This window comes from Molossus molossus, unplaced genomic scaffold (genome assembly GCF_014108415.1).
Source record: "Molossus molossus isolate mMolMol1 unplaced genomic scaffold, mMolMol1.p scaffold_m16_p_16, whole genome shotgun sequence".
In the NCBI taxonomy this organism is placed as follows: Eukaryota; Metazoa; Chordata; class Mammalia; order Chiroptera; family Molossidae; genus Molossus; species Molossus molossus.
This window is the reverse complement of record NW_023425351.1, coordinates 69,750,457-69,776,435: the sequence shown is the minus strand read 5'-3', so window position 1 is coordinate 69,776,435 and position 25,979 is coordinate 69,750,457. Positions and strand designations below refer to the sequence as shown.

Below are 25,979 nucleotides of genomic sequence, written 5' to 3'. Positions count from 1 at the left end.
GGACTTTATTGTTTAAGAAATTGGTTAAGCCCTGGCCAGTATGGCTCAGTGGTTGAGCGTTGGGCCTGCGGACTAGAATCCCGGGTTCGGTTCCCACTAGGGGCATGTACCTCAACAACGACAAAAATCAGTTAACAGTTTCTAAGATTTGTAGTTAGTGTTTAATACATTTGTTGGATCCAGCCTTTTGAATCATCCCGGGAACTTAGATGCTCCATTGTTATTTATTAGAATAAATACACGAATGGTAGTGACATCAGTCTAATAAGCATTTTGAAATATGCACAAACTTTAGGTAAAACTTTGTACAATAAAATTCATTAAACTGTTTTAGATAACTGCTGGCATTCGATAAATACGCATTTGCATTATCAGAGGAATAATCAGGATCATCTAAACTGCCAAAGTAGACAGAGCTGTGCCTTGTACGTGTCACTGAGCACTGCTACGTTTCTGCAGGCTGGGCACTGCACAGCCCGAGACGCCCATGTAAATAGCTCCCCCTAGGGTTGTGCAGTGCACAGGCTGCAGACAGCTTGCTAATTGCAATACACCCCAGGGCTGACTGAGCTAGTCTGGTTAACTCGGTAAGCATGGGCTGTCTCTTCCCCACTTCTTCCTCATTCTCCACCTCCCCCTACAAGTTATGTTCTGGTCAGAGATGTTGACCTTCCCAGACAAAGGAGAGTGCCCTCCAGTCAAGGGTGTGCTTGTAACTCTGCCTGAGCCCCGACTCAAACTCCAGGGGCCCCTCAGTAATCCTGGAGGAGAGTCCCTCAAGACAAGAACAGAATGTTCTTCCCCTTTCCCCAGCGAGGCATTGACACAAACACTCACAGGAGGCCTTTTCTGACCCCACTTTAAAAAAAAATGTTTTTATTGATTTTTTAGAGAGAGGAAGGAAGAGGGGGAGAGACAGAAATATCAATGTGAGAGAGATACATCTATTGGCTGCCTCCTACACACCCACAATGGGGATCGAGCCCACAACCCCCGCATGTGCCCTGACGGGAAATCAATGGGACCTCCCAGTCCATGGGATGACACTCAACGCACACTGGCCGGGCATGACCTCCCTTTTTAAGGCTTGCCTTTTAAATGCCCAAATTCACCTTATGTCACAAATTCAAGACCGTTTTCATTTTCAAGCTTCCCAGGCATCAGCTGGGTCCTTCATGTTCCAAAGGCCAATTTTAAAGATCCTAGCCTCACGTATGCAAACTCTGGATTCTAAAACTAAGTAGCCATGGGAAAAAGGGGGACATCTATAATACTTTCAACAATGAAAACAAACAAACAATAAAAAATAAAACTAAGTAATCATTATTTCAGCTATGAAGATAATTCTGAAAAGAAAACCACAACCCTCATTTAGCCTGACCTGTGCATACTACTGCATGTAATGGTCAAGTGTGTTTCTACTGAAGCGAAGGGAGGCCTGGTATTTCTCTGATACAAAGTAGAAGCCCGTGGTCTTGATAAAATAGGGAAGGGCATGAGCAAATGTAAAGTCACCAGCAGCAGCAAAATACCTTCCACAATAGTCTACTTCCAAATTAGGTAAACTTGTAATCAAGCCTGACTTGGCCGACAACCAAAAGTGTGACCCTGGCCCAGTCAGGTTCCCACCTTAAGCTTTGGTTTCCTTATCTGCACCGATGTCAAAAGTATAGGGTTGATGGGGGATTGATTAACTGAGCTAATGAATGGAAAGTATTAAGTTCCTGACATGTGGTAGGTTTTTCATACCTCATCACTACCCTTTCATTCATCTGTTATTTCAAGTACCTACTTATTACTAGCATGATACTGGGCATCGGTTTGTGAGAATCAAAGAAATGTAATAGCTTTTTTCCTCCGTGAAGCTTATAATACATTCATCAATTCAATAAACAATTATTGAGTGTCCGTTTGTGCCAAACACCCTGGTAGGTGTTAGAGTTACAAACATGAATAAAATAAGCCAAGGCCCCAGCCTTCAAGCAGCTCACATTCCAGTGGAGAAGATAAGACATGTGACACATACAGTATATTTTCAGCACAAGAAGAGCTACACCAGGGGTGTGCAGCATGAATGTTCTCAGACCTAGAGAGCATAAATCGAATTAACTTGGTGGGGAGACAATGCGCAGAGAATTCTAGGGAGGTGTGCACAGAGAAAGTGATACACATGAGGTTTCAAAATATGTGGTGCAAAATAGTTCTTGCGCCCTGGCCGGTTTGGCTCAGCGGTTAGAGCGTCGGCCTGCGGTCCGGAGAGACCCGGGTTCGGTTCCCGCTAAGGGCACGTACTTCGGTTGCAGTTTGTCCCCGGCCCTGGTTGGTCATGTGGGTGGCAGCCACTCGATGTGTCCCTTCACGTCGATGTTTCTCTCGCTCTCTCCCTTCCTCTCTCTCCCTCCCACTCTATCTGTACAAAAAATGGAAAAATATCCTCGGGTGAGGATTAAAAAAAAAAAAAAAAAAAAAAAATAGTTCTTGCAAAAGTCGTGGGAGACACGGCTGAAGAAATTAGTTGAGGACGAAGCATCAGAAGCCACTGAATAGGCCTGGTCTCTTTCCTGAGAAGGCAAAGGGCCATGGAAGACTTAAGCTGTTTGGGGATAGGCTCAATGTTCTGCCTTTCAGAAAGGCCTTAAAGGAACAGGTACCAAGTGATATATTAGACCAGAGGATGCTATGAGAGCAAGGGAAAGGAACAGCCAGCCGACCCACAGATGTTCAGAGCAGCTTTCTGTAGGTGGCATGTGCAGAAAGCACACAGCACAAAGTGAACTAGGAGCAGTGTCCCAAGCAAAGTATACACCAAGTGCTTTGGATAAGGGACTATCTCGGATTATTCCAGTTGAGTAGATCCAGCAAGACTTTTTGGAAGAGACTCCATTTTAGCTGAAACTTAGAAGGGGCGAGTGAAATGCATTCCTGGAAAGAACGTGGGAAACAGAAGGGCACGTTTGAGAAATGGGCGACGTCCTTTACCAGCATCAGGTTTAGGTTTGGGAAGGAGGCGGACATAGGGTACTCTGCAAACCAGGTAAAGACAGATCTAAATAGTACTAAGGCATTCAAGAAATGCCGGAGGCAGTGATTAAGAGCTACTTTAGAAGCCAGCGCTCTCTAAGCACAAGTTGAAGGCATGGTGAGGTCACCGGCTCACCCGAATCCTCAGGTGCCTGCACCGCCCTGAGGTCACCGGCTCCTTTTGGACTGGGAAGGCATTCTTGCCTACTCGGTGGTCCCTGGATAAACGATGGTTCACTGAATTCCCTTTCCCCAGCTCGCTAGAAATTGTAGAGGACCTGGAGCTTCTTGTTCCTGTGTTTAAACTTGAACCAAAACTTCAGAGGACACTGAAGTGCCCCAAAGGAACTTAGGAGCGCACCATTCTGCTCCTTGTGCAGATGCAAATGAAGCCAAGGAAGCGCCCGGGACGGTGCCCCAGGGTGTCAGTCTGACGCCCAGGGCTCTAACCGGGGCGGGGGAGGGGGCGCGCGAGGGCGGGGAAGGGTCCGCAGGTAGCAGAGGGAGCTGCTCACGGTTCCGGGAATGTTCTCCCTCTCCGAGGGCAGGCCAGGTAGGGCAGAGCATGGAACCCGCAGCCCGGGTCTCCGCCACCACCTGACAGTGAACAAGTCACTTAATCTCTTGAATCGCTCTGCGCCCTGTGTCCCCACGTGTCGAAGGAGGAGGTGGGGGGCTCCGCACCGAAGTCCTTGGGGCGAACCGCGGGCAGGTGCGGCGTGTTCCACCTTGTCCCTCGACCTTCACAAGCGCCGCGAAGACTTTGCTAACCCCGTTCGGCGCCAGACCTTCCGTTCGGGTCAGCGCTTCGGTCACGTGCCCAAGGGCACACAGCATCCGTGGCAGGGCCACGCTGCAGTCCCAGCAGGGCTGTCGCGCTCCCGGTTTGACACGGGTCAACCTGCCCTAAACTGGGGCCCTGGGCTCCCAGCCCTCAACTGCCCGGCCGCCCCTCCTCCTCGTTCCTAAGCTCCCAGGCGACGCACCCCTTTCACCACCCAGCGCGCGCGACCGCTCAGGAAGGGATTTCGCTCTGCCTTGGGAAATTTTTCACGCCGCGCTCCGAGCCGAGCCCGCCCCGCCCCCGGCTCCTCCTCACTGGATTGGTCGAATTCAGGGAGGGGACGAGGAGGCCCAGATGACCTACCATCCAACCCCCCACCAGCCCTCTGGGCGCACGCGCTCCGAACGTGCGTGCGTGCGTGCGTGCGAGTGAGCACGTGAGACCCCGGAACCTGCACAGGGGGAGGGGGCAGGAAATGGGAAGCGAGGGGCGGGGCTTCCGTTGCCATGACAGTGACGTCAGGCGTCGAGGAGCGAACCCGGCCCCTTCCCCACGCGCGCGCGCGCACCCCCAGACAGGCACACGCGCGCGCGCAGCGCCGCTCTCCCTCCGACACACTGGAGGGAAAGGTCAAACTAAAGGCGAGGGAGCGGGGAGGCCGGAGGAGCTGCCGCCGCCGCCGCGCGCCATGACGGACGCGGCCGAGGCTGCTTTCTCTCCGCGGGCGCCGCCGAGCCGCTGCTCTCGTCGCGCCCCCTGCCCCCGCCCCCCGTGTCCGTTCTCCTCGCGCCCCCTCCCCCCGGCGCTCGCGCGTCCGCGCGCCCCCTCCCCCCGGCGCTCAGGCGCGCGTCGGGCCTGGGGCGCGCGCCGGCCCGGAGCGGGAGCGGGCGCCGGAGGGTGGGGGCCGCGGCGGGCCCGCCGGCGGCCTGCTGGCGCGACCCCGACCCCCTGGGCGAGAGCCCGCCAGGTGAGTGCGGTCGGTGGGGAGAGGATGTCAGGAGAGGACCGGGCACCCGGCGAGCTCAGCCCCCCGCCTGACCCCTCCCAGGGGCGCTGACAGGCGCTCGGGACCCGGCCTCTGGGGGGCGTCGCGGGGTCAGCCTGTCGCGGGGCCTTTTTGGCGCCTCTGCCCGCGGGGTCGGGCCCCAGGGTGGTGGGGGCTTGGGACCGGGCAGTGCGGCCCCTGGGCCCGGGCGCGGGGACAGGCGACGGGAGGCAGGTGGGCCCCTCTCTGGGGCTCGTCAAGTGCGGGAGGGGGCCGGGGGCCGGGCCAGGTGCGCGCGGGGGCGCAGGAAGCTTTCGGGCGATGTTGGGCAGTTGGGAGAAACTCTGCCCTGGGGACGAGGCGCCCCGCTTTTGCCCCTGCCAGCGAAAGTGGCGGGGTTCAGCCAAACTCGGGGAAGCAGGCAGGACGGGATGGAAGGGAGAGGGACCGGGAGCGCCCGTGTGGACGGGGTCCCGACGCCGGCGAACCCGAATGTGGGTACACCAGGGCATGTGTGTGGACGTTGCCATGCCAATGCGTGGTGTTTGTCGTTCCGGTTATTTTAGGACGAGAGGGTAAGAAAGTTCCTTGGGAGAGGGGACTGCTGGGACGGTCATAAGTCCTTCCCTGTTGACGCAGGAAGTGGGGTTAATCTTTCACACACACGCACCCCCCCCCCCCAACTGAGTCTGTGCCCAGTGGACGTCAGAAACACTAAATGCAAACTCTGAAGCCCCGAAACAAGGTAATGCTTGTCTGATGGGTTTCAGGTGTCACGGCCCGTGTTCCGTGGGAGAAAAACAGGAGGACGGAGGCACTTGATCTGCTGGAGCCGGCGCCTCTTTGAAATCAGCCCTGGAGCCCATCAGGGTAGAGTGTAGTCAGAACAGCCAGGGTTAAGTAATCACATTGACCCAGTGCCACCCACCAATCCGGAGCTTCCCTGGAGGGAACTTGGAAGCCTCTCCCAGCCCAGGACTCGCGGATTGTGAACAACCAGGCTTCTGACTTTCCCCCTCTGGTCTCCCACTACTGTAACGCGTGCTGCTTCCCAAACGGTGGGGTGAATTATCCAAAGTTAGACGGTTCTCCTTTGAGTCACTTTTACATGACCAAGCGCTGTCTCGACTTCTTTTCTTTTTTTCATATTTGAAAGTGTTTTTGGAAAATCTCAAGTATAGTAGTTTCAAATCGATAAGGTTTTTTGAGACTAGTTTAAACAGATTATACCAAGTGGGTAACATGTTTAAAAAATCTCACCCAAGAACGTGTCTGGTTTGTGAAGGGTGCAGGATTGTGACAGCTGAGGAAATGCCTGCAGGAGTCTGGTGGAGGATAAGAGAACAGCTAGGACCCTTCCGGTGAATTTAATGTTAACTGGTATGTTCAGCGTAGACAAACTCTTTCCTTACCTAAGCCTTTCTGGTACGTGGGTACTTCTGTTGATTAAGGATCTTTGGTTATTTATCTTCAAAAAGTTCTGTCAACAGAGAACCCTCGTTTTGAAATTGAGTCATTGTGGCCTGTAGCCAGGATACTGAAGGTTCTCAGTACAAGAGGATTATTTAGTTTGGGGTCTAGTTAATTTTTTCTGTGCAGCAATTTTTGTACCTGATTCTGTGATGCCCCATTTACATCTTGCTCCTATTGACCGTTGCTGACATATGTCTATATATAATCCTGGCTTGGGATACTTGAATATTACAACCTAAAACATCGTTTCCTGTGATATGTGAATACATTTTTATTTACGGTTCTTCCTTCCTTCTTTCTTTTTAAAGGGAACCCTAGAATTGGGCAAATCAGCACTTATTCAGCATATCACCCTCCTGTAGAGCTCATTGACCTTGGTGGCATCATAGAGGTCAGTGTTCATGGAGATAACAGTTCTTGGTTTCCTCCAGGTGACAAAGACATATGGGAAAGTGATCTAAGGTGTGCATATCTTGATTTTTTAAAAATAATTTTTATTGGACATATATCGTAATCATTACCAAAAATAATTTATTGACCTCTTTTTGGGAGTACGTTTACATTTTTAAAAAAGTCACTCGATTTCTTTTTTCAACTGTTCTAGTATTGCTGTATATGCTACCACAGATGGACAGCTGGTTTTTTAGGTTACATTTTTAGAACCTGGGAAATAGAAGGCAGTAATGCTGGGGTGAAGTTGGCCTGTGAAGGCAGCTGTGCTCACTTTAAGAAATTTGATATTTACAAGTATAGGATTACACAACAAATTAATTAGTGGTCAGTTGTGTCATTGTATGAGAATTCCATATTTTACAGAAAGGGCTCACAGAAAGGAACCATCAAATAATGCTTTTTAAATGGTTCTTATTAAATGTGATTCAATTTATGAAAAAATCAGTTGGCATACAAAAATTTAGGAACAGGTTTTTGGCATAATGTAAGGTTTATCTGTGTGTTCCTTGAATTGTCTCTTTCCCAAAAAATGTTTGGGGGGAAAAATTAGTATTTATGGGCTTCTTAAATGCAAAGTTGTGCTACTTATGTGCTACCTAGTAATGTTTTAACTGAATGGGAAAATTGTTTTCTGATTTGTGCTTTATCATCTAAGGAGTACATTGAAACCTAATTAAAATACCAGGATTTTATGGTCAGGTTTGTCTGGAACCCCATCCAAGGTAGTTTAGTTACTGAGGTATCAAAAGCACCTTGTTATAAGATACTCTCACTAGGACGGTGGTCCTGCAGTGTAGGCCAACAAGTGGTTATACCCAGACTACAGCAAATTCAAAATAAATAGATTTGGTCTAAAGTCCACATGTAGCGAAAACCATTACCATGAATTTTTCTCTAGGTGCAAATTATTCCCCAGAATTAAAGGTTTGATTTTCCTGGTGCAGTTCTATTTGGGTCACTTGTGAAAAATTCTATTTTGATAAAAGAACAACTACATACTCTTTAAACTTCCAGGGGAGCTCTTTTTTTTTTTTTTTTAATAAATTACCCATTTTATTTTTATTATTATTTTTTTTTTATTTATTATCCTCACCCGAGGACATTTTTCCATTTTTTGTTCAGGTAGAGTGGGAGAGAGAGAGAGGAACAGAGAGAGAGAAACATCGATGTGAAGGGACACATCGAGTGGCTGCCACCCGCACAACCGACCTGGGCCGGGGACAAACTGCAACCGAGGTACGTGCCCCCAGTGGGAACCGAACCCGGGTCTCTCAGGACCGCAGGCCGACACTCCAACCGCTGAGCCAAACCGGCCAGGGCGAGGGGAGCTCTTTTTATTTTATTTTTTTCTTTTTGTTAGTGCAATTGGGTTTATTTGGAATCACAGGAGATAATTGAATGAAGTACTTGGGGAGTCTTTACTCTGAAATCATTTTGCTTTGGGGATGTAAAAAAGAAAACTCAGTGTGAGTTAATATGAGTAAAATTTGCTTATGGGTTAGCTCAGACTTTGTTGGCATAAGGGAGACAGGGAGGAACTAGACACAAACTTTATTAGGGTACAATCGATCACATTTACTTTGCTTTATACTGTTTATGCCTGGCTTCCTTAGAGTGACACCTCTCCTCCTCACTTTCAGAGACATGTTAGGGAAGGGATTTAAAAGGTAAGAGCTAAGCCTAGAGGTATATTAGTATTCAAGTATCTTTTGAGAGCTTTAATAGTTTTTGTTTTAGGCATTAGACAGAAAGAAATTATATTCATGCTGACTGTGGGTTGAGAGCCCAAATTTAGGTTAATGGGCACAGTTTCATTCCTCTTAGCATGATTGTATGTTATAAAAATGTAGGGATAGCGTGGAGATGCACTGATTTTTAGTGCAGGTTCTTAGTTCCTCCATTGGGCAAATGAGTAGAAATGAAGATAGAATATGTGATATTAAGATAAGTATTTAGTTTTTTAAACCCCAGGGAACTCTCTCAAAGGATTGCTAATTTTAGAGCATGGTGAGGTAAATAATTTCATTAATTGCATTTATCATTAATGAGGGTACGTAATTTAAAATTTTTTTAAGTACATGGAAAAAGAAAAAAGTAGACCGTATTTAAAAAAATATTTGTGCCAAGATCTGTAAGAAAAGAGGTAATGATTAGAAATTTTAATGGGAATTTAAGGCTGATTTATGTTCTCAATTTCATTATTTAAACCAGTGTCACTTTTTAAATGTCACTTAATTTTTCTGTTCCCAGTTTTCTTTTCTCTAAAATGCAATCAGTAGTGCAACATACCTTATGTAAATTGAGTTCTGAAATAAAATTTACTAGACTTCTTAAGCATAAAATATTATCTAATACTAATATGTATAAGTCCACTGAGTAGGGTTTAAAAATGTTTAGACCTTGTAATCTGTAGAAATTTGGACAAAAGTTTTAAAAATAAGAAAGGCTGATTTAGAATTTTAGTCACAATCAGTGATCCGTATATTGCATTTTCCTCCTTCTCCTGAAAGGCTTTTCTGTCACTGTTCCATGTTTATATTCCCATACTCCAGGCATGCTAGTTTTTAGTGTTGGGTCATCTTATCTATAACATCAATAGAAAGTTCAGAATTATAAAAACTGTCCTCTTTATGTTTTTCCAACTGTCCCATCTAGGAGATTGAATTTCACTCATGAATGTGCTCTAATCAGAAGTTATTCTAAATAAAAAGGTTATTGCAATTTTCACAAACTAGAGGAAAATATAAATTTATCTTAAAATAATTTATGAACATTTTTGTATTACTATGTGGACAAGTAAACATAGTGTGTATAATTTTAAAATTCTATTAGCATTTGTTTTAAGTTAACTTTGACATATTAAAATCAGTGTAATAATTGTCCAGCTTCTTTTAAAAATATCTGTCTGTGAAATATTTTTAAAACTCCCACCCTTAAATGGGTAAGAGAGAAATTTTACTCTGAAATCTTCTAATTGAATATATGGTTAAATGTTTGATATTGAGTATTGTTTTGATTGTTATTTTATACATGAGGATTTTTTTGTATGTTCTTATAGGATTATTTTCAAGTATATATTTCTGAAAAGAAGCTTCACTTTACAAAATGTTTTGTTTTTAATGGTCATTTGATAGTCTTCAGACTTTTATATTTGAAAAAAGTGGAAATGAATAATTTATTAAACTGTTTCCCCAAAATGCATTAATTTGGTTGGAACATGTGATATCACTTATTTTTCTATAATGTAGAGTTACTTTTATCTCCTTCAAATTTATAGCAGAATAGTTGGCTATTTTGCAAACTTAGGAGTGTCGAGTATGCCCAGAAAAGTGTTGGATTGAGTTTACCATATCATGTGGGATGGTATTTTCCTTACAATGACATTTACATTGTTTCTGTTTAAGTACCATTTCTTAAACATGCCTGTAAATGAATAGATTGTACATACTCATCAAACGATGTATTGAAGGATTAAATTTATATCCTCTGCTTCTCTTTCCTCTTCCTCCTTTTAATAATCGTCAGTAGTTGGCCTTCAGCCACATGTTATGAGAGAACTTTTAATGCCTGATAGAGTGGCCCAGGGTGGTGGTTGGTTGGTTTTTTCCAAGTGTTTTATCTGATGGAGAAAAGTGAGATTGTTCTGTAACCCTTAATATGTGTTAAGCATTGTTTTGAGAATTTGTTTTTAATCATTTTGTAAAGGGTAAGACATTTGCGAGGAGCAGGGGAGGGTAAAGGTAGAGAGAAGGATTGCAGGGATTAGATTAGATTACATTGTATAAAGTAAATCAGATTGTTTGATATAAAACATTAAATCATTAAATACCTTTTCTCTAGGGTTGTAACCTTGCTTTTTTATTAGCACTTCTCCCTGTGCAGAGGCGAGAGTAGTGAATGGTCAGGAAAGGCGTATGCACTGATTTTATCAAGTGGGAGAACAGGTGCTCCAATGATAGATGAGGAAGGATTTTCATATGCAGAGTCATTGTTAAGAAAATTCAAGTAAATATTACAATTACAATTACAATAATATATTCTATATTTTCTAATACTGTACCAGTTTTGAATATTCTGTAGCCATTATGTCTAACTATAAATTCTAACTTTTAGGTTAGAAAATGTGCTCACTTAAATTATAGTTTAACTGGAGTGCAAAGGCTGACAATTTATCTTTCTTTTTTTGTATTAGAACTTTGTGTCATTAATTTCAAAGGCCTAGTATCTCCTTATTTCTATATATGTCTAGTTCCGTAATTGAATAGAAACTACTAGAATGAATCTTTACACCTGAGAAGTTAGAATCATGTTGGGAGAGTCATAAAGTATATAGAAGATATAATAATTTTTCTTTCTAAATCAGTGGTTTTGAAACTATTTTCTAAAGACTTCTGGAGGAAGTCGAGCAGGTTCTTTCCAATTTCAACCAGTGCAGTTTTACTTTGATCAATTTTAAGTGTGGAGGTTTGCATAGGATTTCATTTGAGTGCAGGGTTCTGTTGTTGAAAATAAAAAATGTGACAGCCACTATTGTTAGCATATTTGATTTCATCACTGTCTCACTTAAATCCTTGCAGTGGTTGTCTTTTTATTATGACTTCTAAGACTTTTATTTATCTAGCTCCAGCTTCATTCTTCACCTCTCGTTGTTTCCCTTGCTTAACATGTACACCCTGCATTCTAGTTCTATTTAAATTGCTTGATATTCCCTAAGAGGTAAATGTTACATCTCCTGCCTTAGCACATCATTCTTGTCATGTGAGGCGGAACTCTGTTCCCTTGGAACCTTGGTCATAGCTCCATAAAAGCACTTATTTCATTGTTTTGTAACTGTGGCCTCCCTTGAGAGCAGAGACCATCTGATTTATCTTTGTATCCATAGTACTTGGTGTTCATTAAGTATTCAAATGTCTGTTGAATAATTGCATTTAGAATTTGAGAAGTAGTAGAATTACTTTAATGCACACTCATGTGAATAAAACATCCCAGATCTAGACTGTGCAAAGTGTTTTTAGTGACATAGTGTCAGGCATTATGCTAAGTATATAAAAGGCACCCAGTTACACATATGAAGTATAATAAAGCCAAAATATATGTTATATAGAAAGATTATGTACTATTGGCTTAAATGAAGTGATGTATTGGATACAATCATCTGATCTTAAAAGTTGATTGTGAAAGCATTTTAATAATAATTCTATACAGTCTTGACTGCCCATGAAAAATTTTCTTCATATGTGATTAAAGCTAATAGACTCAAAAAGGCTTCAAATGTCAAAGTATTATAGTGATACCTACCCATAAAGGTTCAAGAATGGGTCCTGGGGCTGTCCTGCCTGAATTCCCGTCTTATTCATAGCTGTGTGATCCTGTGCAAGTTATTTAACCATTATGTGCCCCCTTTTTCTTGTCTGTAAAATGAGGATATTGATAATACTACTTTAAATGGCTTTGACGAAGCATATTCATAGAGTTAATGTATGTTGGGCATGTAAGTATGCCCAGCACACAGAAAACACTCAGTACATGTTAGCTGTAATTAGTTTCTAGAGGCTGCTTATTTAAACAAACAAATGTTTGTTGTGTATCATTTCCATCGTTTAAACATAAGTGCTTTAATACATGAGTATCTAATTTAAAAGAAAATTAACACTTTTATTTGGTTACTATATTTTAAAACTGCCAACTGTTTTATCTTTTTACTGACTCGCTCTTTCACCTCCCAGTGGAATATAGGCTGTTTTTGTCAGAGGGGTTGACATGGGAGATTGGAAACTATGTTCTCCCGATTCTGCAGCAGAGCATTGTGTTCCCATGACCTGCGCAATTTCTGGTAGTACCCACAAGAGAGGAGAGAGAGAAATAACAAGGCTAGGAATCCGGTGACAAGTTCAACAAGCCTTAACCTGTACCAAATAAGTCCTGAACTTCCATGTTCCTTAGTAGAGGATAGGTGTTCAGCTTTTCTGTGGTTTACATTTTCCTTTACTATTTGGCTTGGAAGATTAGATTTTTAAAAATCTGAATGTATGTTCATTCCAGAAAGGCACATACACATTTACTTTAAAAGTCACTGAACTTGTGCTCTGGCCAGTTTGGTTCAGTGGTTAGAGCGTCCGCCCTAACATGTACACATGGACCAAAGAGTCTTGGGTTCATTTCCAGTCAAGAGGATGTACCTCGGTTGCGGTTCATCCCTAGCCCTGGTCAGGGTCCTGTGGGAGGCATCCAATTGATGTTTCCCCCCTTTCTCTCTCCCTCACTCCCCCCACTCCCTGCCTCCCCCTCCCTCTCCATCCCTCCCGCTCTCTCCCTTCCACAATATCTGGAAATCAGTGGAAAAATATTCTTTCCAGTGAGGATTAAAAAAATAAAAAATAAATAAAAAGTCAATTAACCTGTTTTTTAAACTCATATTTTCTCTGTGTACCTGCAGTGAGGGCAATAATAATTTATGTCAGTACAATGAAGTCCTGTTAAATATGCCCATTTAGGATGCAGAAAAAAAATTAAGGGAAGAAGAAATTTGTATCCCATGATATTTTGCAAAGAGTGGCTATAATAAGAAATGAATAACATAATACCCAGTGTGTCTTTATAGCCTGACTTGACTTTCTCTTGTGCAATAATTAAAATATAATGAGAACTTTGTGGATAACTTTAAACAATATTTTATTAAAGGAAGGAATTAAAAAAAAAACAATTTTGAGTTTGCTATGCTAATTGAATGATTTGAAGATGAGGGGCTGGGCTATGAAGGTAAGTCAGGCATTATCTGTGGACACTGATCGCCTGCTGGGGAGACCAGACTGCAGAGGATGCATGGGGAAATGAAAGCTGGAAGAGGAAGTGGAAAAGTGCTGGGTTTTGAACGAGTAAGGAAACACTGAGGCGTTAGCAAGGGGCCGTTTTTGAATGCCAGTGGCACATGTGTGGTAGCCTGCCATGGGAAATGGGAACACTTAGGTTGCTCTGTGCGCTAGTATTGTCTTGTAATTACAACACTAGTTTGATATTAGCACATTTTTGCTTAATTGCCATTGTAGGAACTTGAAAAATATTTTTTTGCACCTTCTTGGAGATTATAGGAGTTAGGTCATACCAGAAAAAGCAACTTCTAGAATGAATACAGTTCTGACTAAGCCCATTTCCTTTGTACAAACCAAGACACTGTATCCATGTTGAATGTTATTTAGCTTGAAATTGCATTTCCCTTCAGCAGCATGCCTACCTGTGTTGTTAGGCCAAACAGCTCCTTGTTTCACTTCAGTTCTTGTTTCTTGTTGTTGTTGTAGTATTAATATTATTTAATCAGGAAAGAGAAATCTGCTTGGGCATTTCCTAATGCCTCAGAAATGTTTAGTTACATAGAGGAGTAAGTTAGATTTGCTCAAGTCACATCCAGTTTGGTCTCCTCAGTAGTACCTCTACCATGTTGTCATCCACCCTTCTTGTTTTAGAAGGTTTCCAATTGTTAGAAATACCTGCTCTTTGAGCTAGATGTGTTTCCTTAACTTTCACTTACTGGTCCTTGGCAATCTAGGGCTATGTATGTGAAACTTATTTTTCTTATACACAAGAAGTCTTCAAAGTATTTGAGAATGACTGTTAAATTCTACTTAAGTCTTTCTGATATGCCAAGAAGGCAAAGCCCTAATTCTCAAACCAAATTGCATCTGACATGGTTTACAGACCTTTCTCCATTCACATCATTAAACTCATGACAATGTCTGTCAGTATACCTCTTAAAACATGGCTGCCAGAACAGAACTGACTACTTCCGATGTGGTCGGACGATTGCTGAATACAATGAAGCTATTATCTGGATCCTGTGCTTCTATTAATGCAGCCTGAAATCTGCATTACATTTTTTGGCAGCCACATTACCCTTTGATCATATTGAGCTTATGGTCACTAAAACCTTGTCTCTCCTTCATGTGAACTGCTTTAAGTCTAATCTTTTTTATTCTTTACTTGCCAGTTGATGCTTTGAAAGTAAATGCAGATATTATGTATTGCATTACTAAAAATTAGTTTGAAAGTTTGAATTAATTTATCTTTATCAAATTTCATCCCAGTGGACTATCTGGAGATACAAGCTAACATTTGTATAATATGGCACAGTTTTCATGGGGCTTTCACAGATATTTTTATTTAATCTTTACAACAACCATCCAAGAGTCAGAAGAGAAAAATGACTTTCCACTAAGTCAGGAATTGGTAGACGTAATACTTTGTCACAGACCTTTGATTCCAGACCCCATGCTTGTCTTGTTACTGTTCACTTTGTAAGCATTTAGCTTGTCCTTTACTATGTGGCCAGCACCATGTGGCTGGCGCATCCAGTGAGCAAGACAGATCACGGTCCCTGCCCTTCAGTATCTATAGCCGGGCATGTAAACAATCGCCTCCCGTCACTGAGCACTTGCTGCTGGGAAGGCACTGTGGTAAATTGTATTATTGTCCAAGATATTTGTTGCCTCTCTCTACCAGTGTCCTCTCTGTAGGAGGATTATATTTCCGACTTTTTTGACATCTGGTTTGGATACTCGCTTTTCCTTGACCAATGAAAATGGTGGAGGGAGTGACATGTCCCACATTTGAGCAGATGTTTTGAATTCCATCTCAGGTTCTGCCGGTAGCTCTTCACTCTCAGAGAACAGCGTGCTTTGGCGGGGCTGGCCCCGGGACCGTGGGGCCTAGCTGAGGCTGTTCCTGGCAGACACTGTGTCAGTGAGAAGTAAACGCTGCTGCTGCGGTCGCCGTGATTTGGGAGTCCTTTGTTACCAGAGCATCATGTGGCCCAAGCAGTTCTGACGACATGGAAGGTGCTCAGTGAAGATGACAAGACTTGGCCTCCAGGAGCTTGCCGTCAGTTACTGGCAGTGGGGAGAGGAGAGGATACACAGGAAAAGGCTTTGAATTTGAGATCTCTCCTGATCTTCATCTTACCCCAGGCTGAATTAGTTAATATGTTTTAAATCCTGAGTCTATGGTACAGTTACTTAATATCATCACAACTTACCTCCAACATTTTATAAGAGTGTTTTCTACATCCTTTTGTAAAAGAAGTGTTTAAGCGAATAGGCTTCTATGGAATAGTAGTCATCAGAAACTTTCTTCATAAATCTATTAATCAGCATTTACTAGGTTATCTAACAATCTGCCTAATTGAATTATTTTGCCGCATATCCAGAAAAATATTGTGATCCTAGGTTCTATGTGTATTTTATTTTATTTATTTATTTGTTTTTATCCTCACCCGAGGACATTTTTCCATTTTTTGTTCAGATAGAGTAGGAGGGAGAGAGAGGAAGAGAGAGAGAGAGAGAGAGAGAGAAACATTGACGTGAAAGGACACATCGAGTGGCTGCCACCCACATGACCAGCCAGGGCTGGGGACAGACTGCAACTGAAGTACGCGCCCCTAGCAGGAACCGAACCCCAGTCTCTCTGGACCGCAGGCTGACGCTCTAACCGCTGAGCCAACCGGTCAGGGGCTCTATGTGTATTTTATGTGTGAGCGTTTAAATTTCCCATTGCCATAGCTATGTATACACCTCACTCACTCTGCAGGGGGGTTTTGGAGACAAACCCCAGAGTGAGATTCTGCAGGGAATTCCCTTACCCCCGAGAAGCTGAGGAATGCATGGCTAAGGTTCAAGGGTGCTCTTGAAACCTTTGAAATAAGTGTGTGTGTGTGTGTGTGTGTGTGTGTAAGAGAAAGAGAGATTTATTTTAAGAAATTGGCTCATATGATTGTAGGAGCTGGCAAGTCCAAAATCCGCGTAGGACAGGCCAGCAGTTTGATGCTTCAGTCCTGAGTCCAAAATCTGTAGGGTAGGTCGACAGGCTGGAAAGTCAGGTAGGATTTCTGTTCCTGTCTTGGTACAGAGTTTCTTCTTCCCCAGGAAGCCTCATTTTTTTACTCTGAAATCCTTCAACTGATTGGATGTGGCTCACCTACATTATGGTGGGAAATCTCCTTTACCTAGTGTCTACTGATGGTAAATGTTAATTACATCTACACAATACTTCCACAGCAACATCTAGACTAGTGTTTGACCAAACATTTGGCACAAGCCTAGCTATGTTGATGCTTAAAATGTAACTGTTACAATGCCTAAGCATTCTTAAAGTCCATTGTTGCTACTTCACTAGTTTTTGCTTTTAACTGTAGCCTTTTCACTATTCTTAAACAGATGAATGGCAGTCTTGTCATTCTGGGTTAGCATCACCTTCCATCTTTTTAGGCATATCCTTTAAAAATGTGAATTATTTTAGACACTTCCTAATGTCATTACTTAACTTCTTTTCTTGTTTATTGGAACCATCTGACAGAATTGGCAGTTTCATTTTAAGAATCTGTCGTACTCCATTTGAGTCATCTTTTTATTTATTTCATCATAGGCTATCACAATTATTAAATATTTTATTTTAGAAGGTAAAAATGTAGGTGGATTTATAATCTAGAACCTAGATAATTGGCAGAGTGGAGGTGCCGATACCCAAAAAGGAAAAAGAAAGTTTGGGAGTAAAGCCCTATCCTGATGGCTCAGTTGGTTGAAGTGTCATCCCATACACCAAAAGGTTGCAGGTTCGATCCCCTGTTGGGGTGCATATGGGAGGCAACTGATGGATATTTCTCTCTCACATCCATGTTTCTCCCTTTCCTCTCTTTAAAATCAATAAACATTTCCTTGGGTGTGGATTGAAAAAAGAAAGTTTGAGAGTAAGGATACAAGTTTGTATTTTTAGGCATCACCTTTTTGCTATTCTCTTTCTTTGATCAAGTCACTAACTTCTTTGAGCCTCTGTTCTTCGTGAGTAAAATGAAGCCATCATGAAGTTAAGTGAGAAACGTAAGCAAGGTTCCTGTTCTCATAAAGCTTCTAACCTGGGAATTACGACACGAGAGGCAAACAGTAAACAAGAAAAGGAACAAACAAACATCAAAGAAGGAGATCTGATCAGGAATTATTGCCAGTTCTATGCGCTCCACAGCCCCCCATCCCTGGCCCAATGAATTGTGCAGGCTGGGATACAAGGCTAAGCAAGGTTATGTCATATATTGGACTCGTGTGCACCATGGTGGCTGCAAACTCCCAGTTCCTAAGGGTGTGACCTACAGCAAACCTATCATCATGATAACCAGCTAATGTTTGCTCAAAGCCTTCAGTCTTGTGAGGAGCAAGCTGGATGCCACTGTGGGGCTCTGAGAGTCCTGGATTCTTACTGGGTTGGTGAAGATTCCACTACAAATTCTTTGAGGTTGTCCTCATTGATCCATTCCATAAAGCCATCAGAAGGAATTCTAATACCCAGTGGATCGCCAAACCAGTCCACAAGCACAGGGAGATGCGAGGGCTGACATCTGCAGGCCGCTGGAGCCGTGGCCTTGGGAAGGGCCACAAGTCCCACCACACTGTTGGTAGTTCTCGCTGTGCAGCTTGGAGAAGGCGCTTACTCTCCAGCTCCATTGTCACCGCTAATATAAGTAATGTTTGTAAAATTCTTACCTGTAAAACAATTTGGTACAGTCAAAAAAAGAATTACTGGGCTGGGAACCACTTTCCTGGGTAGACCTTTTGGATGAGGTGATGTTTGAATGTACCCCAGAAGGATTTGAAGGAACCAGGCATGTGAAGATCTGTGTGACAGGTTGTGTAGCAGAGAGAAGCCTGGAGATGTTGATGGAGGATGGTACAGAAGTCAGAAAGGGCCAGCTCGTGTGACGTCCTACATGCCGCAGTGAGGAGACCGGCTGTCGTGCTAAGTGCCGAGGGAAGCCATTGCAGGGTTTTAGGGAAGGAAGTGACCTGATCATTAGATGGGAGTGTTGCTGTGGACATTTGGAAATATTAACCTAGCTCTGAGACATCAGCAACCTGCATACTTAAGTATGACTTGGATTTCTAGTTACCCAAGATACATTAGCATAAACTCCTATTTTCCCAGATATGTAAATCCTAGCCAGACTTTATCAAAGCCAAGTCTGGGTTATCCAAAGCAAATGCTATCTCATATCTTTCTTACTAAGTCTTGTTATGCACTTACATGTATTTTCAAAAATAATGTTTTGTGGGGGTTTTTTTTCTTATGTGACAGTTGACTAGCATAGCAGTAAAGAACACCACTTTGTTTCAGGTGTGAGCATGATTGTTGACCACATGGACGCATTCAGTAAGTATTAACAGATCTTTATTATTAGAATACAGTGCCATGGAATTATTGAGCTGAATGGACTGTAAGAATTATTTGGTCTTAATTTCTTTCTTAGATCCAAAGAGTTAAATGTCTCACATTACATAAACATATAAAATTAAATAAGCCCAGCCAGTATGGCTCAGTGGATTGAGTGTCATCTCATGGACTGAGAGGTCTCGGTTTGATTCCTAGTCAGGGCACATGCCCAGGTTGCAGGCTTGATCCCCAGTAATGGGCATGCAGGAGGCAGCTGATTGGTGTTTCTCTCTCACATCGATCTTTTTCTCTCTCCCTTCTTCCTCTTTCTCTAAAAAAAAATCAATAACAAAATATAAAAAATAAAATAAAATGAGACTGATTTTTGTGATCTTCCGAACTGTAGGATGAAAGGTTCTTGCTTAAGACAAAATATGGAACCAGGGAAAAGACAGTGATGGCAGTTTGCTTTGTATCTGCTGCCTTCTCTGTTGCTCATCCATGTTACACCTGTGGTATTTTACATTTAGCCCTTAACTAAGGATGTTGGGATGAATCACAGCCCCTCCCTTAGTGTGGAAACAGACAAGTAAACAAACAGTTGCCACACATGCCCTGATAAAGACAAGTTCAACATATTGTGGGCCTGCGAGATGGGTGTGTCTGTTAAGTGGTCCCAGGTTCAGGGTCTGTTTACCTACAGAGTTAGATGTACTTGGCCCTTATTTCAGTGAAGTCTACATTATATTGCCTCAGCTCTTCTGGCCTTTCCTGTGAATTTTTGCCTCCCAGCCATAGCCCTGGGCTAAACATAAACTAATTTGAGGTTCCTAGATTAGGCTATCTCTCACCAGTCCCTGTGATCAGTAAAACTTGTCTTGATAGTCCTCTCTGTTCCTGCCACTGCAGAGCTTTGAGGCCTCTCTGTATGTGCCCATGGCCAATGATAAGCCACCTTGATGTCAGATTGTCTTATTTTAAACAGAATTGCAGCCCTGGCCGGTTCTGCTCAGTGGTTAGAGCATTGGCCCATGGACCAATGAGTTGCGGATTCGATTCCGGTCAAGGATATATACCTCAGTTGCAATTCATCCCCAGCCCTGGTTGGGGTCATGTGGGAGGCAACCAGTTGATGTGGCTCACCTCGATGTTTCTATCTCTCTCCCTCCCACTCTATCTGAAGTTAAATAGAAAAATATCCTTGGGTGAGGATATTAAAGATAAATAAACACAATTGCATTTAGAGACTAAGAAGAGTTGATGCAAATTTTATTCTTAATTTTTGAAAAATTCTTAAAACTGAGAAATGATTTTTTTTCTTTATTGTGGCTCTTCTGCCATATGTATATTGGGGGGGGGGTGCATTTCTAAGAAAACTGGCACATGAAGTTCATTGTTAATGTGCTAACATGTTCTGAATCTTAAGGTACCAAAAATGCATTCAGAGTACAGGTAGATAAAGTACTGCTCTGGTTATGGAGAAACAAGTTCCTTTTTAAGCCTTCCTCTTTCAGGAGCTTATAATTTTCTGTATAACCCAAACATTATCCCTTGGATAGGTATGTTTTACTCATGCTCTTGAGTCTGTGTTATTATAAAGTTTGGTTAAAAAGCGAACATATTAACTTTGTGCTTTCCACACAAAGGTCCATATTTGTTTTTTGGGTTGTTTGTTGTTTTTTTGGTAAGACTCAATTTCATATCCCTAAGCCTGCCTCATTTTGAAAAATAATATTTATATCTTTTTCTACAAGGAGTATCTTGTGTGTGAATAAAATCAAACCCTGCAAGTATGGCACACATTGTCTAGAATATTAAATGATCAATTCCTGATGATTATATTATATTTGCCTCGAGTATTAGATGACACCTGTTTCGACTCCTCCATCTCTTGGGTTACATGAGGATAAAATGATCCATCTCTCAGGCCTGGTGAGGAAGGTACTAGAATTTGAGAAGAAGTTGTTTTTATGAAGGGTGAATAAGCTATCTGTAGTGAATGATTTTAGCATACATAGAAAACGTCTTCAGCTGTACTAAATATAATACTGTCATCTCTCAGCAGGTCTCTGCAGTAATTACTCGTCCTTCTCAGTTGACAGCAGAGGCATGTAGCACAGGTGAGAGCAGGCTGGGGAGAGCCAGACTGCGGGATTCAGAACCCAGTACACCAGCCACTGTGGCTCTGGGCAGGCTGCTTTCTGTCTTGCGCTCTTCATTACCAAAAAAGAGGGTAATACTAGCATCCACCTACCAGGGTTGTTGGGAAGATTAGATGAGTTTACATACATGACGTATTTAGAACGCCACTTGAAACATAGTAAGCACTAGATAGGTGTTAATTATTCCTGTTATTGATGTGTATCTATAATACTTTTTTTTTTCTTTATTGATTTTTAGAGAGAGAGGAAAGTAGAAGGAGGAGAGAGAGAGAAAGATGGAGGAGAGAGAACATTGATTGGCTGCCTCTTGCATGCCCCCTACTGGGCATCTGGCCCACAGCCTGGGCATGTGCCCTGATCAGGAATCGAACCAGTGACCTCTTGGTGCATGGGTTGATGCTCAGCCAATGAGCCACACCGGCCAGGCTGTATCTATAATACATTTTAAGTGGCTGGTTTAACTGGTCAGGTTTTCATAGAGAATTTCACATTTGAACTGGGCCTTGAAGGATAAGCAGGATTTATAAAAATACAATTTAAAATAGGAAAAGCTATGTGAACAGAGTTGTAAGAGGAGGTAAAGAATCTTCTTCCCTTCTTCTCTCCCACCATTCATTACGCACTATCTGTGTGCCTAACTCGGGTCGTCATTTAAAAAGCATTACGGTATCTTAGTCCTCACAGTAACCCTACAGGATCAGCATTTTAAATTCTCATGTTACAGAGGAGCCACAGAAAAGTCAAGTCACTTTCCCAGAGTCACAAAGTTAAATGTTGGCCTAGTTCTGTCTACTGTAAAGCTCAGGTTCTTACATTATCTAGTACTGCCTTCAAAAATGTTGACTATCAGAAAATGATTCCAAAAACATTTCAAAGGGTAACAGCTTTGTGGTTGGAATTCTAAACATGAATACAATTATGATAAGGATGCATGTGGTCACTTTGTCCCAGTGAGAGACCCTGGACACTGAGGCTGGTCATTTCAGAAATGCATGCATGCGTGCCAGTGCCTGTTGCCTATGCCATTGTCCTTGTCATTCTAGCTGGATGGATGTACTTGTTTTTTTCTGAACTGAGAATGACAGTATTTTGGTTGTTGAAGTGTTTATTATTTTTTAGTAGAAATTGTACACATTTCCCCAGTGGCACCCTGACTGACTGATTTGGACTTCAGTGCTTTTCACACGCGTTGGTTGCCTAGAATTGACTGTTGTTGGAGGACCTTTTCAGTTCCCTGCCTCAAAGGAGTGGCCACCTCTTCTTCCCAGTCTTCTGCATGTACAGTTTCATGTTTGTGAGGTTTGTTTGCAATATAATTAGAATGTTCTTAATTCTTTTGCTGTTTATTCCTTCCATCTACTAGCTACTTTGTCACACTTCTTTTTGAAACTTGAAGGGCATGTTATTGGAACTATGATAAAAGCCTAGATCAGTGGTTATAGGAGTTTCATGTGCATCAGAGTTGCCTGGAAGGCTTGTTAGACACTGACTGCTGAGTCTTGTCCCCTAATTTCTGATTCAGTAGTCTGGGGTGAGAGCCTGGGAATTGTTCTCTGAGTTTCCTGGGTGGTGCTAATGCTGTTGGTTTAGGGACCACATTTTGAGACCCACGGGCTCAGGTCAAGCCATGTGTCCTGGGAGCGTGCAATGAGGTTTTCTTCCGACGTGTGCAGAGAGGGAACTGTTTCTTCCTCACGAGCCTAAGCTCTCACTACCCTAAGCTCTCGCCAGCGGAAGGGTGTGTGTGTCTGACCTGTGATCACGTGGCACGAAACAGCACCGTCTCCTGCCAGAGGTGACGGAAATGGGGAACGGTTAGGAATGTCTAGTTGAAAAGTCATTCATGTATACATTTTGATATCTTATAAGTTTCTTAGGCAAACTTTTATTTGATAATCACTTTGAATCTCGCATCGTCAAGAGTATCTGAAATGCATAGTTGTTGCCAGAGGACAAGTATTTATGGTAATAACAGAAAAGATTTAAGCTGATGTCATAGGGAGAGCAGTTCCCACCTTGCCTGCTTCTCAGAGTGATCACTGAAATCCATCTGAAAGGTGTGAACACGCCCTGCGAACCTGAGCTGTCCTGGTGATGACCATGTGTGTCCTCCTGGGCCGTGTCTCGGAGCTTTCACTGTCCTCTCGCTGATGGTTTGCAGCGTCCGGGAAGGTGGGCGGGGCTGTATTATTGTTAATTATATCGTAATTATCCCCTGTGACTTTGTCGTAGCCTCCAGTGTACCGGGCTCATCTGTCCTGGGTAGTCACCAGGTAGGTGGCTCCTAGAGAGTGGCTCGTAGTCCTTAAAGGCTGAGCTTGCTCAGACCGCTTCTCCAGGGGGTCCCTTCTTCCTCATCCATAAGGAGAATCACCTCCTCTACGACTGGTCTTAAAACTGGTTACAAGGCTGAGATGAGAAACTGCGAAAGCACTTTGAAGCTTTTGTTACAGAAGGCATTTAGTAATAATGAGGAAATAAGCATGTTCTTTTCATCGTCCCTAAGTATTCTGCCTTATATATACATTTTTCAAATGAATTGAGTTTATTGATTCAGACATCTCTTTTTTTCTTCTTTTTTTGTCTCTGTTGTTTATTTTATGTAGAATATATAGAGATGGTAAGTTTTATTGAATGGGTTGAAAACAAGATTGGGATGTCTTTTAGGGTATGTGTATTGTTTTTTTCTTTTAAATTGGGCATTTTCTGCTCCATTACGTGTTTTCCACTGACTTGTGAATTCTTGCCTTCAGCTAAGTGTTTCTCCCTGTCGCCACAGTCTCTTCTCAGACTTCACATAAGCCCCCTGCTACTGCTCTGAGCCAGCCCTTAGCTGCTCTGCCTCCTCGGAGCTCAGGGTCACATGGTGGCCTGCCATTGCTCCGAGACTGCCTAGGCACCACGCGATTGCAACAAATGAATCGTGTTTTTTTAGAGAATGCAAAATCTAGGCCAATTGAGAATTTTACTTGATTTGAGTTTTTTCTCATGTTTATCTTACTAAGTTACAAAATGTTTCTTGTTAACTGTTTTTTTTTTTTTGTGTTCTAGCAAAATTTCCTAAACTCAGTAAAACTCCATATAATAATACTATCAGGGGATAAAGTATTCATTTTGGGTTGTCACACAGAAAGAGGTGTATTTAGCTATCTAGCTTGTTTGTAGTATTGTACTTAAGAAATGTGTGGTATGGCAGAATCTGAGGCAAAATGTGGCATGACATCCTTTACATGTGGATACTCATAGACTACCTTGACATATCGAGTGGACAGACATCCCCAGGTTCTGCACAGTAGCCCTATTCCAGCCAGCAGTTCAGGAATAATCCTTTTCTGTCTGGACAGAAGATTCCATGTATGTGATGTATAGTTTAAACAAAAGTAAAGGGCTAAAACTAGTAGTAAGAAGGGTAACTTAAATATGCATTATATTTGTGACAAAGAAAGAAACCATTAAGCACCCGGCCGGTGTGGCTCAGTAGTTGAGCATCGATCCATGCACTAAAAAGTCGCTGGTTTGATGCCCAGTCAGGGCACAGGCCTAGGTTGTGGGCCCGATCCCGAGTGGGGACGTGCAGGAGGTGGCCAGTCGATATTCTCTCTCACTGATGTTTCTCTCTCCCCCCCCCCTCCTTTCCTCTCTCTTCTCAAATCAACAAAGAATAAAAAATTTTTGGAACAAAATATTTTTGGAAAAAAAAATCATTAAGCATGCCAGAAATGGTAAATCTTTAGCCTCAGCTACAACCACATTAGATTTGACCTGCTTACTGTATATTTGATTATGAATAAAAGAACAAAATTCAAGAACATTTATGAACTATACATTATATGTTATTATTAAAGATTATGTCTAGAAGATATTTGTAATTATAGAAGGTATTTTATAATTGACTTTCCTATAATTATTCAGCCGCTGTACATTTAATTTTCAGCTGTCTTTAAAAATACACTAGACACAAATGTACAGTGTTTGACCGAGTTCCCTAATAACCCTGAAGAAAAGATTCCATATGTTATGTGTGGAGTAAATACCGTAACTCTGGTAAAAATGTCTGTCTTTTGATCAACCTTTAAAAAAATTAAACTGAGAACAGAGAAGGAAATTGAAAAAGGGAGTTGTAATTAACTGGTTCACTGCAACTTAATATGCAGCATCCTAATTAGTTAGGCAAAATGTACCTACCTAGGCATGAAATAGCAGTTATTTTCCTGATTTAAATCTGGAAATTTCCAATTGTAGAACAGCTTGAATAGTCTTTGTAAATAGCCACTGGACTTTTTAAGTATTTGTCTTTAGAAACATTGAAGGTCATCTTGTGTCCATAGAGACCACATGCACTTTCCTTATTATTTTCAGCATTATTTCTATAATGGGTAGAGTTACTTACAACATTTAAACACAAAAAGTATTTTAGAAAGTAACCTTTAAATATTACCACAGTGTAAATACCAGTGACTGAAATTCCTTACTCCATAGTGTCTTAAAAAAAAAAAAAGGTATTAGAAAATTAGTAGCTTTTCAAAATTTGTATATATTGGGATGTTTTGGTAGTTATCCTGTAGGGTGTGTGTGTACATACAATACACATACTTGTATATGTATGTATGTATAAATGTTCATTTCTTGGAAATCACTGATTCGTTTTATTAGTTTGTTTTTTCTTTAAGAAACTAATGTTATATGTCTTAGGTGAAAGTAAATCTTGGTTTCAATGAAAGGCAGATTTACTGTATTTCTCCTAGCCTTTCTATCTTTCAGGAATGTGGTGTGGGAAACAAAATGGTTTCAGTGTATCACTTGATAAAGCCAAGGTCATAAGTTTTTTCCTCTTGTTACCTTCTTTGCTTTGTTCATTTCCATGCACTCTGCATCCCTAACCTCAGCTGGGGACGGGGTAGAAAATAGGAGGCTCCCA

General features: G+C 42.2%; 1 pseudogene; it reads left to right on the top strand.

The window, feature by feature from the left end:
* Window positions 1-17,707: 17,707 nt before the first annotated feature.
* On the top strand, window positions 17,708-18,208 carry LOC118631488 (annotated as a pseudogene).
* Window positions 18,209-25,979: the final 7,771 nt, after the last annotated feature.